The sequence below is a fragment of the Bos grunniens genome, chromosome 7 (genome assembly GCF_055505025.1).
Source record: "Bos grunniens cultivar Pamir isolate PY7600 chromosome 7, Bosgru_T2T1.0, whole genome shotgun sequence".
Taxonomy (NCBI): Eukaryota; Metazoa; Chordata; class Mammalia; order Artiodactyla; family Bovidae; genus Bos; species Bos grunniens.
Window position 1 is genome coordinate 98,615,283 of NC_141171.1, and position 19,495 is coordinate 98,634,777.

Sequence of the window (19,495 nt, forward strand, 5' to 3'; positions counted from 1 at the left end):
TGTCCTTATTTCTTAGTAAACTGTGAATCATGAATAAATCTGTGGTTTAAGGCTAGAAATAAACCAATCTTTGTAGGTGGGTGCTGGGTCATTTGGATTTAATAGATAAAAATCTTCAGCTGATAAGGAACCAAATTCCCCTCAGCTCTTGTGTATTAATCTTTAATCCATTTTGAGTTGATTTTTGTGTCTGATATAAGAAAAGGGTTTAATTCGTTCTTCTGAGTATAGATATCCAGTGTTCCCAGCATTGGTTGTTGAAAAGACTGTCCTTCCCTCATTGTGTGTTCTTGGCATCATTGTCAAAGACGAATTTACCAAATATGGGTGGATTGTTTTCTGGGCACTATTTTCGGTTCCACTGGTCTTTATGCTGGTGTTTTTGCCTGTTTTGTGCTGTTTTAATTACTGTAGCTTTATTGTTTTCTTGTACTATTGTACAAACACCATAGCTGTGACGTTGCACAGAAGTTACAAAATAGCTCATAAGGAATCATTGAATCACAAAAGAACTGATGACAAAAATATTGTAAATACTACAACTCAGGAAAAAAAACACTACAACTCAGAATACCAGTTACAGTGAAAATAATGAACAGAGTCCTTTGAATGTAAAGATGTATTTCTTTTTGGGGATTCAAATGCAGTGTGAATTTGTTGGTGTTTTCTATACAAATAGCCAAAAAGGAAAGTATCAAGTAGTTAATCAAATAATACATCTTTTGGATATTAGGTTTTATTAGCTTGCTCTACTTGTCCTAAGTCCTGAGAACACTGTATAAAATATTGTTTTTTAAAAAGTCTTATGACTCATTAAAATTTTGCATAATAAAAAGCACAGTAAGTTTTATGATAAACCCATTAATTTGTCATCTTAAACAAGTACAAAATATAGCTTTCCTGCTTTAGCACTAAAGTGTCCATCAAAATTTCACTCTGTGTAAATACAGTCACAAATTATACTATTTTCAAGAAGCTTGTAAACATAGCTGCCAATAATGACAAACATTTTGTTCGGAGACTAAGCAGAATGTTCTGGTTAATAAGACAGCATGTATTTATGTAACTATCACATGTCTCCTAGTTAGATATTTCACATTTAAGTTGAACACAATTGGTAGTGTACAGTATGTGATTTTGTTCTTAGTATCTAATGAAAAAGAGCTTGTGACCCTACTAAGTGCTCTTTTCATATTAAAGGAAAAGAGTACAATGAATTTTGAGTAGGCTTGAAGAAATACTATTGAGATTAGTCTTAATGCAGTCCAGCTACATAGTAGGAAAGTATAATGCTACAAACATCAGGTCGCCAAATAATACTTTTACTTTATAGTCACGAGGCATGAGGGCTATAGCTAATTTTGGAGAATGTATTTCCACCCACCAACCTGACAAATAGACACGGTCAACTTTGGTAATTCAAACGTTTGAATGTCTTTTCTCATGTGTGTGCGTGTGTGCTCGGTCGTTTTGGTCATGTCTGACTCTCCCCGCCAGGCTCTGTCCATGGGATTCTCCAGGCCATAACACTGGAGGCCCTCAGAATACAGTTGCCAGGCCCTCCTCCAGGAGATACTCCTGACCCAGGGATCAAACCCACATGTCCTGCATCTTCTGCATTGTAGGCAGATTCTTCACCCACTGAGCCACCTGGGAAGCCCACCGTTTCTCACAAACTTCCATTATTTCTCCACTATTATAAAATACAGAAAATTGATGTGATCAAAATAATGTACTTCACGAACACTGTTTGTAAGCCAGTTTGTATTCACCCAGGGATAAAAGGATACCATGACTCTTCTCTCTCACCTTACTTGTATTTTAGAGTCTGCATCAAAGTTTGGGGTCAGGGAGTGCGCCAGAAGGCACTTGTTAAGGTGTATAGTTCTGGCTTCAAAATGGGCTACACGTCTTCTAAAAGCCATACATGGTAGAATAGGTGTCATTCACAACATGTCTCCTGCTGGTGACTGATTTTGAAAACAGATAGTGAAATTTGGGTGTATGAATAATCCTCGAGTGGGTGTGCATTCAATCTGTTTGTGGAGGAGTAAGGAACAAGAGTGTGGCTACTTTCCCGTTTGAAGGAATACAGCCAAAGGGCAAGGTGTTTATAGGAGTTAATGAACTGGCAGATGAAGTCTGATTTACCAAACCTCAGAGCCGTTATCCTTAATCACTGTGCGTTGGTGTAATAGCAATGAAACAAATGAAAATGGAGCAAGAGGATAAATGTCGTCTTGCCAGAGATGTCAGAATTTAATTTTGGAAAAAATAGAGGTACATAATTTTTTAAAAAGTTTGTAAAGCTGTAGGATGAGGTCTGCATCCAGCCTGGAATTGTAAGGATAGATACAATAGGTAGATAACATAGATAAGCCAAAGAGGAGCCTTCTTTCAGGTCCTGCTATAGGAAGAAAAGTGATGATACAACTTTCCTTCCAATCCATCACTTATATTCCCTTTAATACATTTTTAAAACAATATCTACTACTTTGACATTTTCTGAGTTGCTTATGAGTTTTATCAATTGAATATGAATATAATTAATATGCAGCATTATGTTGAACCAGTAAGTTAGTAACATTTAAATTACAATAATCTTTCAAGCAACAATAAATATAGTTTTGATTTTTTTCTCTTTTTATTAAATAAACTTTTTGGCAATACTTAAGAAAGTGAATTCTGTTCCTAGGTATTAAATTAGGAAGTTTCAGATTTAATCAGAACTTTAATCAATACTGCACATCTCAACCCACCATGGCAATCCCACCGTGGGAATGCCGATTGGGTAGGTTTCGGGTAGGGTGCAAGCTGTTGTACATGGAAAAAAATTCACTCTGATCTATTTGCAGTTGTGAATGCAAGATGATTCCAGATGTGAAGACAAGATGATTCCAAAAATTCATTATCACTATAGTACTGTAATTCTCTCATTTTCAGACCATTTCAGAAGATAACAATCGTACAACTGCTCATCTTTTTCTGTTAGTAACATATCTTCAAACCTATTCTTACTTCCTTATGTGGCCTCCAATGTTTTCATCTATTTACCTAAATACTTCTGTTTCTAATTGAATCATGTATTTATAGCCATGCACACATATTTGAGGTTTCATAACAAGTATGTGTATATATCCACATGTGTATATCAATATGCATATAATACATATATGTATACACACATGTACACACACATACATATCTGTAAAAGAAACCTTGCTTCTATCATCCACATTGTTATATCACTTATCTTTTGCATTTTCAGACAAAAATAGCAAGGGGAAATGCTTGTATGTTATGGTAAGACTGCTGTGGAATATACCAAAATATTCCAGGTTACCAGTTGCATAAACATACCCTTTTAAGCACACATTCCAAACTGAAAATGTTATCAATGTCGAGGCTTAATAGCGTGCACCTGAATTGAAATATACCATCTTTATTAGCATCATTATTAAAATTTTTTTCAACTGCCACACATAATAATATAGCTATTGCTTATTTTAAGAATGTATTGTAAAAATTCCTTTTACATCACCACTTTTTAATATTTGCTCTATTATTGATGTGCTCTTCGAGTTAGGCATTGCATCAATATTCTAATATTATTAGAATAATCTAGAATTAAGCACAAGCTGAAACCAAGATTGCCGGGAGAAATATCAATAACCTCAGATATGCGGATGACACTGCCCTTATGGCAGAAAGTGAAGAGGAACTAAAAAGCCTCTTGATGAAAGTGAAAGAGGAGAGTGAAAAAGTTGGCTTAAAGCTCAACATTCAGAAAATGAAGATCATGGCATCTGGTCCCATAATTTCATGGGAAATAGGTGGGGAAACAGTGGAAACAGTATCAGACTTATTTTTTGGGGCTCCAAAATCACTGCAGATGGTGACTGCAGCCATGAAATTAAAAGATGCTTACTCCTTGGAAGGAAAGTTATGACCAACCTAGATAGCATATTGAAAAGCAGAGACATTACTTTGCCAACAAAGGTTTGTCTAGTCAAGGCTATGGTTTTTCCTGTGGTTATGTATGGATGTGAGAGTTGGACTGTTAAGAAGGCTGAGCACTGAAGAATTGATGCTTTTGAACTGTGGTGTTGGAGAAGACTCTTGAGAGTCCCTTGGACTGCAGGGAGATCCAACCAGTCCATCCTAAAGGAGATCAGCCCTGGGATTTCTTTGGAAGGAATGATGCTAAAGATGAAACTCCAGTACTTTGGCCACCTCATGTGAAGAGTTGACTCACTGGAAAAGACTCTGATGCTGGAAGGGATTGGGGGTAGGAGGAAAAGGGGATGACAGAGTATGAGATGGCTGGATGGTATCACCAACTCGATGGACGTGAGTTTGAGTGAACTCTGGGAGATGATGATGGACAGGGAGGCCTGGCGTGCTGTGATTCATGGGGTTGCAAAGAGTCAGACATGACTGAGCGACTGAACTGAACTGAACTGAATAATATTCCAAAAGCATACTCCTTTAATTCTATAATTTACTGTTGGTAGTTTAGTTCTTTACCCACAAATTTAAATGCAAATCTATTATTTTAGTGCTGTAGTAAAGCAAATTTATAATGGCATAACTGGATGTTTCTCATACAAAGCACTTGGGATCCTGAAGGTAAGTCTACATTTTTCACCTTCTTCCTTGTTTATGTTCATATACCTCCAGCAATGCTAAATGGCTTTAAACAATTATCTTATACAATTTTCCTCCAACCTCTTAAATAAAGATCTTATATAATAGTAAGGTATAATGCAATTTTATCAGACATCTTAATGACACCACCATCACTAATAACCTTTTTTATTAATTTATTTATTTTAGTTGGAGGCTAATTACTTTACAATATTGTGGTGGTTTTTGCCATATATCGACATGAATCAGCCATGGGTGTACATGTGTCCCACCATCCTGAACCCTCCTCACACCATCCCTCTGGGTTGTCCCAGAGCACCAGCTTTGGGTGCCCTGCTTCATGAGTCGAATTTACACTGATTATCTATTTTACAAATGGTAATATACATGTTTCAATGCTATTCTTTCATATTGTCCCACCCTTGCCTTTTCCCACAGAGTCCAAAAGTCTGTTCTTTACATCTATGTCTCTTTGCTGAATAACCTTTGTCTCTTATATTCCTCTTGGATTCCCAAAAGAACTTTGAATAATCAAAACCACCCTATTTTCATATCATTAAACAACTTGGAGCCTCCATGAAATATTGGATGATAATGCTAGAATGGGAGGAAGACAATTATGTGGTATTTACAGAATATAAAATGAACTTGAATTTATATTGCATCTTTCAGATGAGTTCAAAGACATATCCAACAGTGTTAAAGGATGAACAAAATGTTGCATTTTAAAGTAGTATTAAAAAGCTTAAATCATTTTGCTGAAATGATACAATGTGAATAATATTTTTGGGTGATACCCTTTTTACTTGATAATGAGTACAGACAGCTTTTATTTGATCTCCACTTCTCTGTCTCAGAACTCTGTTCAAGGATAGTCAAACATCATTAGGCATCTCCAACTCACTTCTGTTCCCTATCTAGTTTAAATGAGCACTTCTAGAAATACTGTCAGAGGTTGCTTCCAACTTGCTGACTCCCTTCTCAGTGATGGATGATGCTGGAATTGTTGCTGTTTTTATTCACTCTTTCAGTTCTTTGTGCGTCACTGTGTAAAACCTTATCACTGGTAGCTGAAACCCTGAAATCAATGATGTGTTTCTACTATCTCTTCTCCATTCTCTTACTATTAATAACAGCTTTGTTGTCTAATGGGCTCAAAACAGTGTGTGATGGATCATGTCCAGGAAGTCTTTTTCACTGTCTTGTGTTTTTACCTTAATATATGGTCTTGTAAAGTGAGTACAATCTGCCTGGATTTGATCCTGGTTCTCCCAGTTGATTTCTTTGAGGTGGATGGGCGTTTCTAACTCATTATTTACATACTTATGAAATTTTCATTGAAATATAGTTGATTTATAATATTGTGTTAGTTTCTGGTATACACAAAGTGATTCACATATATATTTATATTATATATATTATATATATAATATCCTTTTATATATATTATATATATAAAATATCCTTTTTTTTTACATTTTTTTCCCTTATAGGTTACTATAGGGTATTGAGTATAGTTCCCTGTGCTACACAGTAGGTCCTTGTTAGTTATCTGTTTTACATATAGTAGTATGTATATTTTAATCCCAAACTCCTAATTTATCTTCCCTCTCCCTGTTATTCCCTTTGGTAATCACAGATTTGTTTTCTATGTCTGTGGGTCTACTGTTTTGTATATAAGTTCATTTGTATCATTTCTTCTTTAGACTCCACATATAAGCAAGGTTATATGATATTTGTCTTCTCTGGCTTACTTTCCTTAGTACGATAATCTCTAGGTCCATCCATGTAACTGCAAATGGCATTATTTCATTCCTATGGCTGAGTATAGTCCATTGTATATATAATGCCACATCTTCTTTATCCTTTCAACTATTGATGGACATTTACGTTGCTTCTATGTATTGGCTATTGTAAATAAAGCTGTTATGAACATTGGGGTGCATGTATTTTTTCAAATTATGTAATGTAGATTAATGGGAACACTAGTGATAGTAATCTCAAAGTGGGATTGTGAGAATTAAATGGATTATTATATTCAAAGCTCTTAGAGTACTGCCTGACATAGCTCTCATGACATACGCCTTTAAAATGATTTACAAAGACCAGCTTTCTTTTCCTTTGTTCAACAGCATTTATGAAGCACCAAATATGAGTGCTTCACAAGCAGTGGCTAGAGCTGAGAATGCAACTGGGATGCATCATACACGGCCTTGGCAATATTAATATTTAGAGTCTATTGAGAGGGCAAATGGTACAATGACCACCCAGCAGTGTGGTAGGTCTTCTGAGCGGGGAGACTGAAGTGTTGGCTGGAGGGAATGGGACAGTTGAGAATTCCTCAATATTTTTGTTCCAAATGATCCAGTGATAATAGTTTTGAAAAACTATTAATATATTCATTAACATTTTTCATCACATTTTTTGGGTGACAAAAATCATCCAGATTCCTGGAAAATGCAGTTTTTATTCTTAGGTCATCAGATTAAATTGCCTCCAACCCATTATTTATACAGTTATCTGCCAACACCTGGGGCACGCTCTAATTTCTAGAAGATTGTGATTCATAATTCACTCTTTGTATTAATATATCTAATTTTATTTCTGTTATGTCTAATTGATTTTAATATTACCGTATTCTATCCTGGGCTTCCCTTGTGGCTCAGCTGGTAAAGAATCTACCTGCAATGTGGGAAACCTGGTTTCTATCCCTGGGTTGGGAAGATCCCCAGGAGAAGGGAAAGGCTACCCACTCCAGTATTCTGGCCTTGAGAATTCCATGGGCTGTCTAGTACATGGGGTCGGACACAACTGAGCGACTTTCACATTCACTTTCATCCTGGTCTCTCAGTCCCTGGGTGTGCTCTCCTTTAATGATCTTGTCTTTCACCATATTCCAGCAACTACCTTCCATGGTCAAAAAATATGTCTTGTCATTACCCATGCGGCTGCTGCTGCTAAGTCGCTTCATTCGTGTCCGACTCTGTGCGACCTCAAAGATGGCAGCCTACCAGGCTCCCCCATTCCTGGGATTCTCCAGGCAAGAACACTGGAGTGGGTTGCCATTTCCTTCTCCAATGCATGAAAGTGAAAAGTGCAAGTGAAGTTGCTCAGTCGTGTCCGACTCTTAGCGACCCCATGGACTGCAGCCTACCAGGCTCCTCCACTCATGGGATTTTCCAGGCAAGAGTACTGGAGTGGGGTGCCATTGCCTTCTCTGGTCATTACCCATGCAAGCCCTAAATAGTCTCATCCTGTTGTTGTTCAGTCACCTAGGCATGTCCAACTCTTTGTGACCCCATGGGCTGTAGCATGCCAGGCCTCATACTGTGTAAAGCAATGAACATCAGTGATTCTGTAGACTGTGATGGTCAGAAATCTGGGATCCCTTTAGGCTGGATGCTTCTGGCTAGAGGGATCTCACAAAGCTCAGACAAGGTGTTGGCAAGGGCTCCAGTCTCCTGAGGTTTTCATAGGAAAGGGTCTGTTTCTAAGCCCACTCATGATTTTCAGTAGGCCCCACTCTCGCCTGGCTGCTGATGAGACAGTGGTAACTTGCCGTGTGGACCCTTCAAAGGCAGCTCAAAACATGGCAGCTGTTTCTCCCAGAGTGAGGGCTGAGAGACAGCGATTAATATCATAGTCTAGATATCATAGTCATAGAACCTAATTTCACAAGTGCCAGCCTTTCACTTTTATCACGTGTGCTCCCTCAGTTGTGTCTAACTCTTTGTGGCCCCGTGGACTGTAGTCCCTCTGGCTCCTCTGTCTATGGAATTTTCCAGGCAAGAATACAGGAGCGAGTTGCTATTTCTTTCTCCAGGGGATCTTTATGATCCATGATCGAATCCACGTCTCCTGCATTGGCAGGTGGGTTATTTATCACTAGTGCCACCTGGGAAGCATGTATTCTTCATTAACGTTGACTAGGTCAAGCACACCTCATTAATTTAGAATGGGATTACCCAAATACAGGAATAATAGGAAGCAGAGGTCTTTGGCAGTTACCTTAGAGGCTGTCTCCCACACCCTTCCTTTTCTCCTCAAATTTTGAAACTTTCCTTTTTCCACTCTCTCTTAGTCTGATGACCTTCAAGACCCCCATAGGTTGCCACCTCTTGATCTACCTACCGTTATGTCCTATTTTCTTTCTTCCTGTCACTGTGGACAAGGTGTCCTTCCACACCTAGCCTAAGGACAGCCTCCCTACTTGTGTTCCAGAGCCTAAAGTGTTTTGCATAGTCAAGGATATTGCTCCAAAAATTCTCCCCTCTTTTTTCTGCATCATCAAATTTTCTTTCTCAGTTGGATTTCACATCATTATGTAATTTCTGTCTTCAAAACTCTCTTGATTTCACAACCCTTTATAACTCCTGCCCCATTTCTGTGCTTCCCTACTTGAACATTAATTTGAAAAATGTGTTTCTATTCTTTATCCCAATCCATCTCTTCCTGTACCTACTACAATACTTGTACTGCACTAGGAATTTTCTCCTCTTGGTATCCTTAATAGCAGAAATTGTTATAATTCTTTATACAGTATAGAAAAAGCAGATTGATATGGGCAGGGTAAATAATTTTGAAGTAAATAATCAAGGGATTCAGATCAGATCAGATCAGTCACTCAGTCGTGTCCGACCCCATGAATTGCAGCACACCAGGCCTCCCTGTCCATCACCAACTCCCAGAGTTCACTGAGACTCTCATCCATCGAGTCAGTGATGCCATCCAGCCATCTCATCCTCTGTCGTCCCCTTTTCCTCCTGCCCCCAATCCCTCCCAGCATCAGAGTCTTTTCCAATGAGTCAACTCTTCGCATGAGGTGGCCAAGAGATATAAAATCTTCCCTCAGTGGTTATCCCTTCTGTAGAACAGTTTAGTTCCTGAACTGGAACATTTTTTATTTACCAGTGACAGAATATTCTTTGGGTAGCAATCAACCCTGCCTACTGGTAAATGCAGTGATGGTATCCTATGATGTAATGACAATTTCCTCTTTGAAAATTTCCTTATTGTCTTATTTCCAGAAAAGATTAAAAAATTTGAGCTGAAATGAGTTGTGAAAAAGACCCCTTTCTACCCTGAAGTGATGAATACATTCATTCTTAAAGAAAACTCTCTTATCCGTGATGCTGAATAACTCATACATAAAGTATCTACAGCCTGTTCTTTTTCATGTTGTATTTACCAGGGATCACCCGGAGGTTATTTGAGACTGGGGACTGGTCTGCTATGTTTTGAAGATGTTCTGCTGCTGCTGCTAAGTCGCTTCAGTTGTGTCCAACTCTGTGCGACCCCATAGATGGCAGCCCACCAGGCTCCCCCATCCTTGGGATTGTCCAGGCAAGAACACTAGAGTGGGTTGCCATTTCCTTCTCCAATGCATGAAAGTGAAAAGTGAAAGTGAAGTTGCTTCAGTCTTGTTCGACTCTTAGTGACCCCATGGACTGCAGCTCACCAGGCTCCTCCGTCCATGGGATTTTCCAGGCAAGAGTACTGGAGTGGGGTGTCATTGAAGATGTTCAGATGGTTTCAGTCCTCACAAGACCAAAGCATTCTTTCTATGGGTCAGACTGATGCTATTTAGTCAATACGTATAACCTCCTTAACCGCCTGGAATTTATATGCCCCAAATGACCTTAAATATTGTCATTTAAATAGGGTTCTGAAGCAACAAAGGCAATTGCCATTACTGTCCTAGCTTCTAAATCTGGATATTAACAATATAACTTTTGATTTGTTACCCACTAAAAAATTACAGAGTTCTTACTGTTTAACTTGCCAAAATATCCCTTACTTCAAAACATGCCTGAGTGAAATGGACAAGTGAAAAGGCATGTTACTAACTCATCATTCACAATGATCCCCACTGTATAGCATTCTCCCATGCCAAATAATATCTCTCCAGAATTCTGATTCCCCACTGCAGCACTTTCAGTTTTGACCCATATGCTATGGTTTGTGTTGCAGAACTGCTCTAGACTGCTGAGCTTTCGGTATTAAGAGTTAAATCATTTTTAAAGGCTCAGGAGAATCTGTTCTCCACAGAGAGAAATACACACTTGAAGGAAAATCAAAATGCACGAAACATGGCAAGTAGATATTAAAAAAAAGGCAGTAAAAAATGTAGAATTTACTGCCCTTTACAATGTCTCTGCAACTAATCACTCTGGATCACTGTCCACACCTTGAAAGAATATTTTTTGTTTTCAATGGAATTCCTAAAACATGAGGATTTGTTTACTGTACAATGACTCCAGATGAGTGTGCTTGTCCTGGTGCTTTTTGAGAATATTGATCTGCTCAGCTATGGCTTCTAACTCAACTGCCTTTTATATCCATTATTTGATTACTTAATGGCCAGTCACTTTTAGTATTTGCCAATGGAAACATTAATTCTAGAACCACAAAAAAATGGCTGAGACAGGGCTGAATTAAAATCTTGTGTAGTTAATACTTTGGTTAAGATTCCAATTAAGTGTTCAGTAGGATTAATTTGAGTCTTTTTAAGAAAAGGGAGTTAATGTGTTTTTCCTTCTGGTATTTGTGTTCCACAGTATTAAAACAATAGGGCATTCCATAATTATGATGGTCAGAAATGAATTGTCTGTGTTATCTGCATCAGACTGGTTTAACATGACTAGTTTTTTAACAGGGTAAGGTTGAAAAATATTGACTTAATAGACATTTGTTAAAAAGTTGTATTTTGGTGAAGATGTATGTGAAGCACCAAGGGGCATACACAAATAATCATCATGGGTCTTTCCTCAAAATGGTACAAACTTGAAAAGCTGATGGGAAATGTAAATTGATTTTTTAAAACTTACACCAGGTAGGAAATGATGTGTCTTACTGCATAGAAAAGGCTATTTCCTAAAGTGGCTCTCAATTCAGGTTCTAAGGAGAAGAGTAGATAATTCTGAGCAGAGCTAGATTTCTTTTGAACATGTGGATAGGAAGATGGGGAGGTGTGGAAAGACATTTCAGACATGAGAAATATCAGAGATAAAGCATAGGAGATACTAGGATATAAAGAAGGTGTGTTGCAATATTTATCCAGTTAGACTGTAAGGTGAGAAAAACTGATTCATAGAAGATAATTTTGAAAAGATGAACTGAAGCTACATGTGGCCAGGCCTGGAATGCTAGACCATGGCTTAGGTTTCAGTGTTTAAGCATGAGTCCTTGGTGAAAGTGAAGTAGCTCAGTCATGTCCGACTCTTTGCGACCCCTGTGGACTGTAGCCTACCAGACTCCTCCGTCCATGGGATTCTCCAGGCAAGGATACTGGAGTGGGTTGCCATTTCCTTCTCCAGGGATCTTCCCCACCCAGGGATCAAACTTGGGTCTCCCGCATTGCAGGCAGACGATTTACAGTCTGAGCCACCAGGGAAGTCCTTGGTAACACATAATAATACCTTCAACTCTGATACCCTTGCCTTTCCCAACTTCTTCCCCAACTTCCCAAGACAGTATTAGTGAAAGTGAAAGTTGCTCAGTTCAGTTCAGTTCAGTCGCTCAGTCATGTCCGACTCTTTGCAACCCCATGAATCGCAACATGCCAGGCCTCCCTGTCCATCACCATCTCCCAGAGTTCACTCAAATTCACGCCCATCGATTCGGTGATGCCATCTCATCCTCTGTCATCCCCTTCTCCTCCCGCCTCCAATCCCTCCCAGCATCAGAGTCTTTTCCAATGAGTCAACTCTTTGCATGAGGTGGCCAAAGTATTGGAGTTTCAGCTTTAGCATCATTCCTTCCAAAGAACACCCAGGACTGATCTTTCTCTTAAGGATGCTTTAACATGAAAGTGTTAAAATATTTTGCAAGGAAAATATTTCTTTATATTAATACTTGTAAACGTCATTCAGTTCAGTTCAGTTCAGTTGCTCAGTCATGTCCAACTCTTTGCAACCCCATGAATAGCAGCACGCCAGGCCTCCCTGTCCATCACCAACTCCCGGAGTTCACTCAGACTCATGACCATCGAGTCAGTTATGCCATCCAGCCATCTCATCCTCTGTCGTCCCCTTCTCCTTTTGCCCCCAATCCCTCCCAGAATTAGAGTCTTTTCCAATGAGTCAACTCTTCACATGAGGTGGCCAAGTACTGGAATTTCAGCTTTAGCATCATTCCTTCCAAAGAAATCCCAGGGCTGATCTCCTTCAGAATGGACTGGTTGGATCTCCTTGCGGTCCAAGGGACTCTCAAGAGTCCCTTTTGAACTACAGTTCAAAAGCATCAATTCTTCGGTGCTCAGCCTTCTTCACAGTCCAACTCTCACATCCATATATGACCACTGGAAAAACCATAGCTTTGACTAGACGAACCTTTGTTGGCAAAGTAATGTCTCTGCTTTTTAGTGTGCTATCTAGGTTGGACATAACTTTCCTTCCAAGGAGTAAGCGTCTTTTAATTTCATGGCTGCAGTCACCTTCTTCAGTGATTTTGTAGCCCAAAAAAATAAAGTCTGACACTGTTTCCACTGTTTCCCTATATATTTCCGATGAAGTGATGGGATTGGATGCCATGATCTTCGTTTTCTGAATGTTGAACTTTAAGCCAACTTTTCCACTCTCTACTTTCACTTTCATCAAGAGGCTTTTTAGTTCCTCTTCACTTTCTGCCATAAGCGTGGTATCATCTGCATATCTGAGGTTATTCATATTTCTCCCAGAAATCTTGATCCAGCCTGTGCTTCCTCCAGCCCAGCGTTTCTCATGATGTACTCTGCATATAAGTTAAATAAGCAGGTTGGACAATACACAGCCTTTTCGTACTCCTTTCCCGATTTGGAACCAGTCTGTTGTTCCATGTCCAGTTCTAACTGTTGCTTCCTGACCTGCATACAGATTTCTCAAGAGGCAGGTCAGGTGAAATATTATTATTTAAAAGAACTGATTTGTCTATGAAGTATAAATCATGTCCTGTTGTTGTTTGTCAACTAAAAATACATTTTTTTCAGGGTTGTGTTTGACCAAGTGGGAAAGTGGTTATAATGCAAAAGCTACAAACTACAATCCTAGCAGTGAAAGCACTTATTATAGGATATTTCAGATCAACAGCAAATGGTGGTGTAATGATGGCAAAACCCCAAGCAGGTGACGGCTGTCATGTATCCTGCAGTGGTAAGACAAGATGAACATTGAGTGATGATGATGGTATTGTTCTCTTCAGAGCATCAACAAGTCTAGTGATAATAAAGTCATAGGTCATTCCAGAAACTCTTGATGTTAGCAAACAAGTAACTTTTTATCATACCAGCTCTTTAATTTCTTACTTAAGAAATTAGGAGGAGGATAATAGAGAGCTTCTAGAAGTTAATATGGAGCTTTTCTAGGTCCCTGATGAGCTCTTCAAGACATTTTCATTTGTATTGAATCTCTATTCTTATAGGTATAACCAGATGGGCCATGTGTCATCACTTAATGTTGCTCAGTTGTGTCCAACTCTTTGCGACCCCATGGACTATGCAGTCCATGGAATTCTCCAGGCCAGAATACTGGAGTGGGTAGCATTTCCCTTCTCCAGGGGATCTTCCCAACCCAGGGATCTAACTTAGGTCTCCCACAATGCAGCCAGATTCTTTACGAGCTGAATCCCCTTGACAGTATCAGTGAGTGGGCCTAATTCTGATCCAGACTCCACCCATGGTGTGAAAGGACTTGGATCATACCCTGTTGCCAACCAGATCTGGCTATCTTTCTCTGCTGGTCTTGTCAAAATAAGAAGACAGAGATGTAGGACAAAGCCTTCAGCCTCATCTGGAAGTCTTTTCAACTATCTGGCAAATACTTCACTTTTCCGTCAGTGCTGACTTTCTCTTTTTGTATTACACGGAACTTTTCTGGTGTCCTCAAGCCCTCCTGACTGCTGAAAAGTCCCCTCCTTCAGAAGGGTGTGTTACTGTCAGCTGAACTTCTAGTAACAGGCTGGAGACCTGCTGTAAAAGCACAGATTGCTAGGATCTGTATCTACATTGTCACTTCATTCTCCTCCAGTCAGATTATATTGCCATCCACCCCAGCCTCTTACATCTGCCTAAACCTTGCTAGAGATGGCCACACTCTGCCATTCTACCAGGTCCTTCCTGGATACCTAGCCTTCAGGCAGTTCCTGGAACTGCCCTTCCCAAGTTCAGCCTCTGTGCTCTCCTAGGTCCTGTGGCCCCAACATGCACCATGCTGAAGATGGTGGGCACTCCCCGTCTGTATACCTGATGGTGCCATGGTATCTGTACATGATTTTAAGTGAGAATTTTTTTAAAGACTACTATTGAGAATTCCCTAGTGGTTCAGATGGTAAAGCGTCTGCCTACAATGCAGGAGACCTGGATTTGATCCCTGGGTTAGGAAGATCTCCTAGAGAAGGAAATGGCAACCCACTCCAGCATTCTTGCCTGGAAAAGCCCATGGATGGAGGAACCTGGTAGGCTACAGTCCATGGGGTCGCAAAGAGTCGGATACAACTGAGCAACATTTAATTTACTTTATTGAGAAATTTTAAGTATTTATAAACTGCAAAGATACACATATATAAATAAGGAAAGGAAACACAAACCTGAGAGAAAGGGATGGTTCTGGGCAATGAGTAGCACCTGAAAATTGTCAATTGCAGCAAGTCATACACAACATTCTATAGCATTTATTTATCCTGGTAAGAAATCATTTTTAAAATATCATATGCAAGTTAGAATTGTCAAAAGGGAGTTCAGCAGTTTTTGTGAGATATAGTTTGCATTGTGTGACAGGTTTTCTGACATATGTGAGCCTATCCTGTGTATCTCTCTGAGTTTTAATTATTTAGAAGGTGCGGTGGTAAATTCCCATAATACTCATTTTACTTTTTTATCAAGTAGGAATATTCATGTGTCAGATGAGATGGTCATTAGAGGTGGGATCTTTGGGAGATGATTAGGTCATGAGGTAGAGCTCTGGTGAATGGGGTCAGTACACTTGTAAGATACAGCCCCAGAGAGCTCCCTTGGCCTTCCTACCAGACCTGTGAGAAATAAATTCCTGTTGTTTATAAGCCTGGCCGTTGACAGTAGTTTGTTACAACCACCCAAATAGACTAAGACAGTTTGTGTTGTAGTCTGTCATCATCTTTTTTTTTAATCACAGTTTGAGATGCAATTTGCTAATTAGGCTTTTAATGTGATTGCTATAGTCATCCAGCCAATATAATTAGAACCCGTAGAGGATTTGTTGGCATAATTTATTTGTTCTGGCCATCCTCGTAGGATAAATTCAATATTTATTTTGATTACTAATCTAATGCAATATTGTCATGAGGGCATTTCAGCTTTTTGCACAAAATGAACAATGTTTCCTCAGTGCTTAAATTTTTAAATTATTTCTATGAAAATAACAGTGAACATAGTAAAAAAGTTTAAGTAGCACAAACAAAGATGAGTCTGTTTAATTCTCAAAACATCCATCCTCCTCCCTCAAAGTAATTCTGTGCATCCTTCCAGAATGTTTTCAGGCATATACACAACCATATGGATCCACCTTGTTTTATACCAGTGGGATAATATGTACAAACTGTTCTGTTATTTGCTTTATATCTGGTGGACTTTTCCAGATTATCATAGCAAATCTACTTTATCTTTAACAGATGTATGTAGTCACCCTTTTTATGAATGTTCTTATTTTATTTAACCAATTGCCTCCAAGAAACATTAAAGTTGTTTACAGTTCTACCCCACACCCCTTATACAAATACTGCTTAAAAATAATCTTGTGTTTGTATGTATGAATTACGCACAAATATGTTTGTAGGGTAAATACCTCTGAGTAGAATTACTGAGTCAAAGTGTTTGCACATTTTACATTTGGGTAGACTCCTATCCATAATGTTGTACCAATAAATACTCTCAGTAATAGCATATGGAAATACATTTTTCTTCATACCCTTGATAATACTGTCTACTCTCAGACTCCTTCATTTATTCGACAAATATTTATTATTACCTTTTTTTCCCTGTGCTTTATTTTCTTTCATAGCACTTATTACCACCTGTCATCTTATGTTCACTTATTTATCTATTTCTACTCATTGAGAATCTACCTGGGGCAGAAGGTTTTGTCTAATTTGTTCGCTGCCGTAGCCCTTATGCTAGAAAAGTACTTGAAACACTGTGTTGTTTCTTGCATACTTATTCAATGAATGAATGAATGATGTTTCTGAGACTTAAATCCGTATAAGATGACATTTTGCTGAAATAAATGTATCAGAGCTGTCTTCTGTGAATGAGATTTGTACCGTTTTAGAAGGTAACTTGAACCCAGAATTATCTTTTACAATGATGTATTTTTCACTTTAGTGCTTTCACGTTACACTAGAAACATCACACTTTTATGTTTATCTTTAAAATATTTTAAAATAAGAAATGAAGTGGAGATCTAGTTTTATTTTCCTTTGGAGCTCTAGATACTAATTTTCAAAGTATCTATTTTTCATTGTTTAATTGCTACCTTTATCATATACTAAATTTCTATACGCCTTAAATCTATTTGGGCCTTCTCCTTTCGCCCATTGATCAGCTCCATGTCATGTCATATTCTAACTTGAACTCAAGGATGCATTTTATTTCTGCTTAAGTCTGTTTCTTCTTAAATGGTGTACTTTCTTTAAGCCTGTGTTGACTAAATTTGCTGATTTCTATCAGAAAGAAGTAAAGTGAAGTTGCTCAGTCGTGTCTAACTCTTTGCAACCCCATGGACTATAGCCTACCAGGCTCCTCCATCCATGGAATTTTCCAGGCAAGAGTACTGGAGTGGGTTGCCATTTCCTCCTCCAGGGGATCTTCCCGATCCAGGGATAGAATCCGGGTCTTTCACATTGGAGGCAGACGCTTTTACCATCTGAGCCACCAGGGAAGTGGATTTCTATCAGATTGAGTATCAAATTTATTATTGTGTTTTGACAAAAAATGATATTTTGACTGGGCTTGTAATCTGTGAGATAATTTTCTAGAAATAAAACATGATAAACAGCACTGAGTCTTTCTAGTCAGAAAAACTTCCCACTTATTACAATATTTTTAAAAATTTAAGGTTTTCCCATATTTCTGAACTTTATTAGGAGGTACTTAGTGTGTTTTGGTGTATGAAGTTTGTTATCAATGTATTTTCTGACAGCTGAGTAGTCCTTTTTCAGAACTCTCCCAGTTTCTTAGATATTTCTTTTAGATTTGTCATGTATAAAATCACTTCATCTGAAAATAGTGACTTTAATCCCCTCTGCAATTATTTCTTTTAAAAAGTATTTTATTGTAGTGTATAGAAGTACTTTAAAAAACTGAGCCAGAAATTATATGAAAATCAAATTATCAGCTTTATATGGGTTCTAAGGCAGGTAATATTTGTGAAAAATCAGAATTGATATCATATCTTTCACACTAAACCTATTCAAATATTTTCTAAGGCATAGATAAAATCTCTGAATTTTCAGTATTTGATAAAAAATGGGAATGATTAAAACTCTTCAAAGAAAATATGTGTAATTCTTGTAAAACACTAGCAGAAATAATCTCTAATAGAGATAGGATTTACAGAAGCATATCTTAATTTTAATAGCCAGGTGACTAAAATATCTAGAAGTAAAAAACTTCAAAAGACACAACACACAATTATCTTAAAGTCAGGTGCTGGTTGCTGTGTTTGTCTTTAGTATTTTCTACAAAGAGATTCTTTGGTATGAAGGTCAGATCAATGGTGAATACAAACCATATGTAAATTCTGCTATTGGATCAATAAATGGAACCGATTTTGATTATACCTACTACAGAGATCCATCTGTTTGCAACATACCTTCTTTTATATTTACTGCTAAAATAACATGTAAAATGGACATTACAGTATTCTCACTCTAAGTTGGTAAAATGGCCTAGAGTCCAACAATTTTAACTCCTCATGGGCCTTCAATTAGCTGTTTGATTTACATTGATGAAATATAAAAACTTTAATTTGGCTAACATTATAGTTTATACAGTTTGTACTTTCATATACATATCACATTTTTTAATGTCTCATCAAAATGTTACTTGAATTTAATATCCTAACCCTGAAAATGCTAAAATTCAGTTGCAGAACAATCAAATGACCTGTGTTAAACTATTGTAAGTGATAATATTCAAGAAAGACTGCTATAACTAAATGTTTCATGCAGAAATGCTTTAACGTCCTTACTTTTATAACAACAATTTTTACAAAAATAAATTATGATTGCAAAATTATTAGAATCTGAGTTATTTTCCCAATTCCAAACTGAACTTCCAGAATTTACATGTGGTTTGTCATACTTAAGTAAAAAACAATTTCTTAAGCAGAGATGGTAGAATGCAATCAAAGCATTGTTAAATGGACTTTGAGAATTGTAGATGTATTGGATTAGAGTATGTTGAAAAGGCAAGTTATTCTGTAGTTGTCAAATGCCTTTAGTTTAAAGCATTTCTTCTATACTCATGGAAAGGAAGACTACTCTGTGTAGGAAATAGAATTCCAAATGGATTTTAGTCAGCTAAAATCAATGTTTAGTGTAGATATAGGATTTGCTAAAATGATGTTTCATGCTAGAAATCAAAAAGCTTAACATTCTGCTACTTAACCTCAGCAAAACTGCAGATGACTTAAGCACTCAGTATACTACATTATGCTTCCTCTTCCCCCTAAGCATTGACTTTGGATATAAATTGAGTATGTTTGATCTTGAAGTCATTTAATTTGTCTGTCAAGAAATGGCCCTTTAGGTAAAGTTTCATTTAGTACCTGTTCAATAAAGAAGCATCACTAAAGAATTGGTGACATGGATTTTTACCTCTCACTTCCTGAAAAATCTGTTT

At 37.9% G+C, this 19,495-nt stretch overlaps 1 long non-coding RNA gene across 4 annotated transcripts in view; it reads left to right on the forward strand.

The window, feature by feature from the left end:
- Positions 1 to 19,495, forward strand: part of LOC147370026 (uncharacterized) — a 253,950-nt gene that overhangs the window by 162,729 nt on the left and 71,726 nt on the right. The window contains exon 3 of one of the 4 annotated variants that reach the window (XR_015168319.1): positions 9,839 to 14,860. The exons of the other annotated variants lie outside the window; for them this stretch is intronic. This is a non-coding gene — a long non-coding RNA (uncharacterized LOC147370026). Of the gene's footprint in view, positions 1 to 9,838; positions 14,861 to 19,495 lie in introns of those variants that run through there. 4 annotated transcript variants of the gene reach the window in all.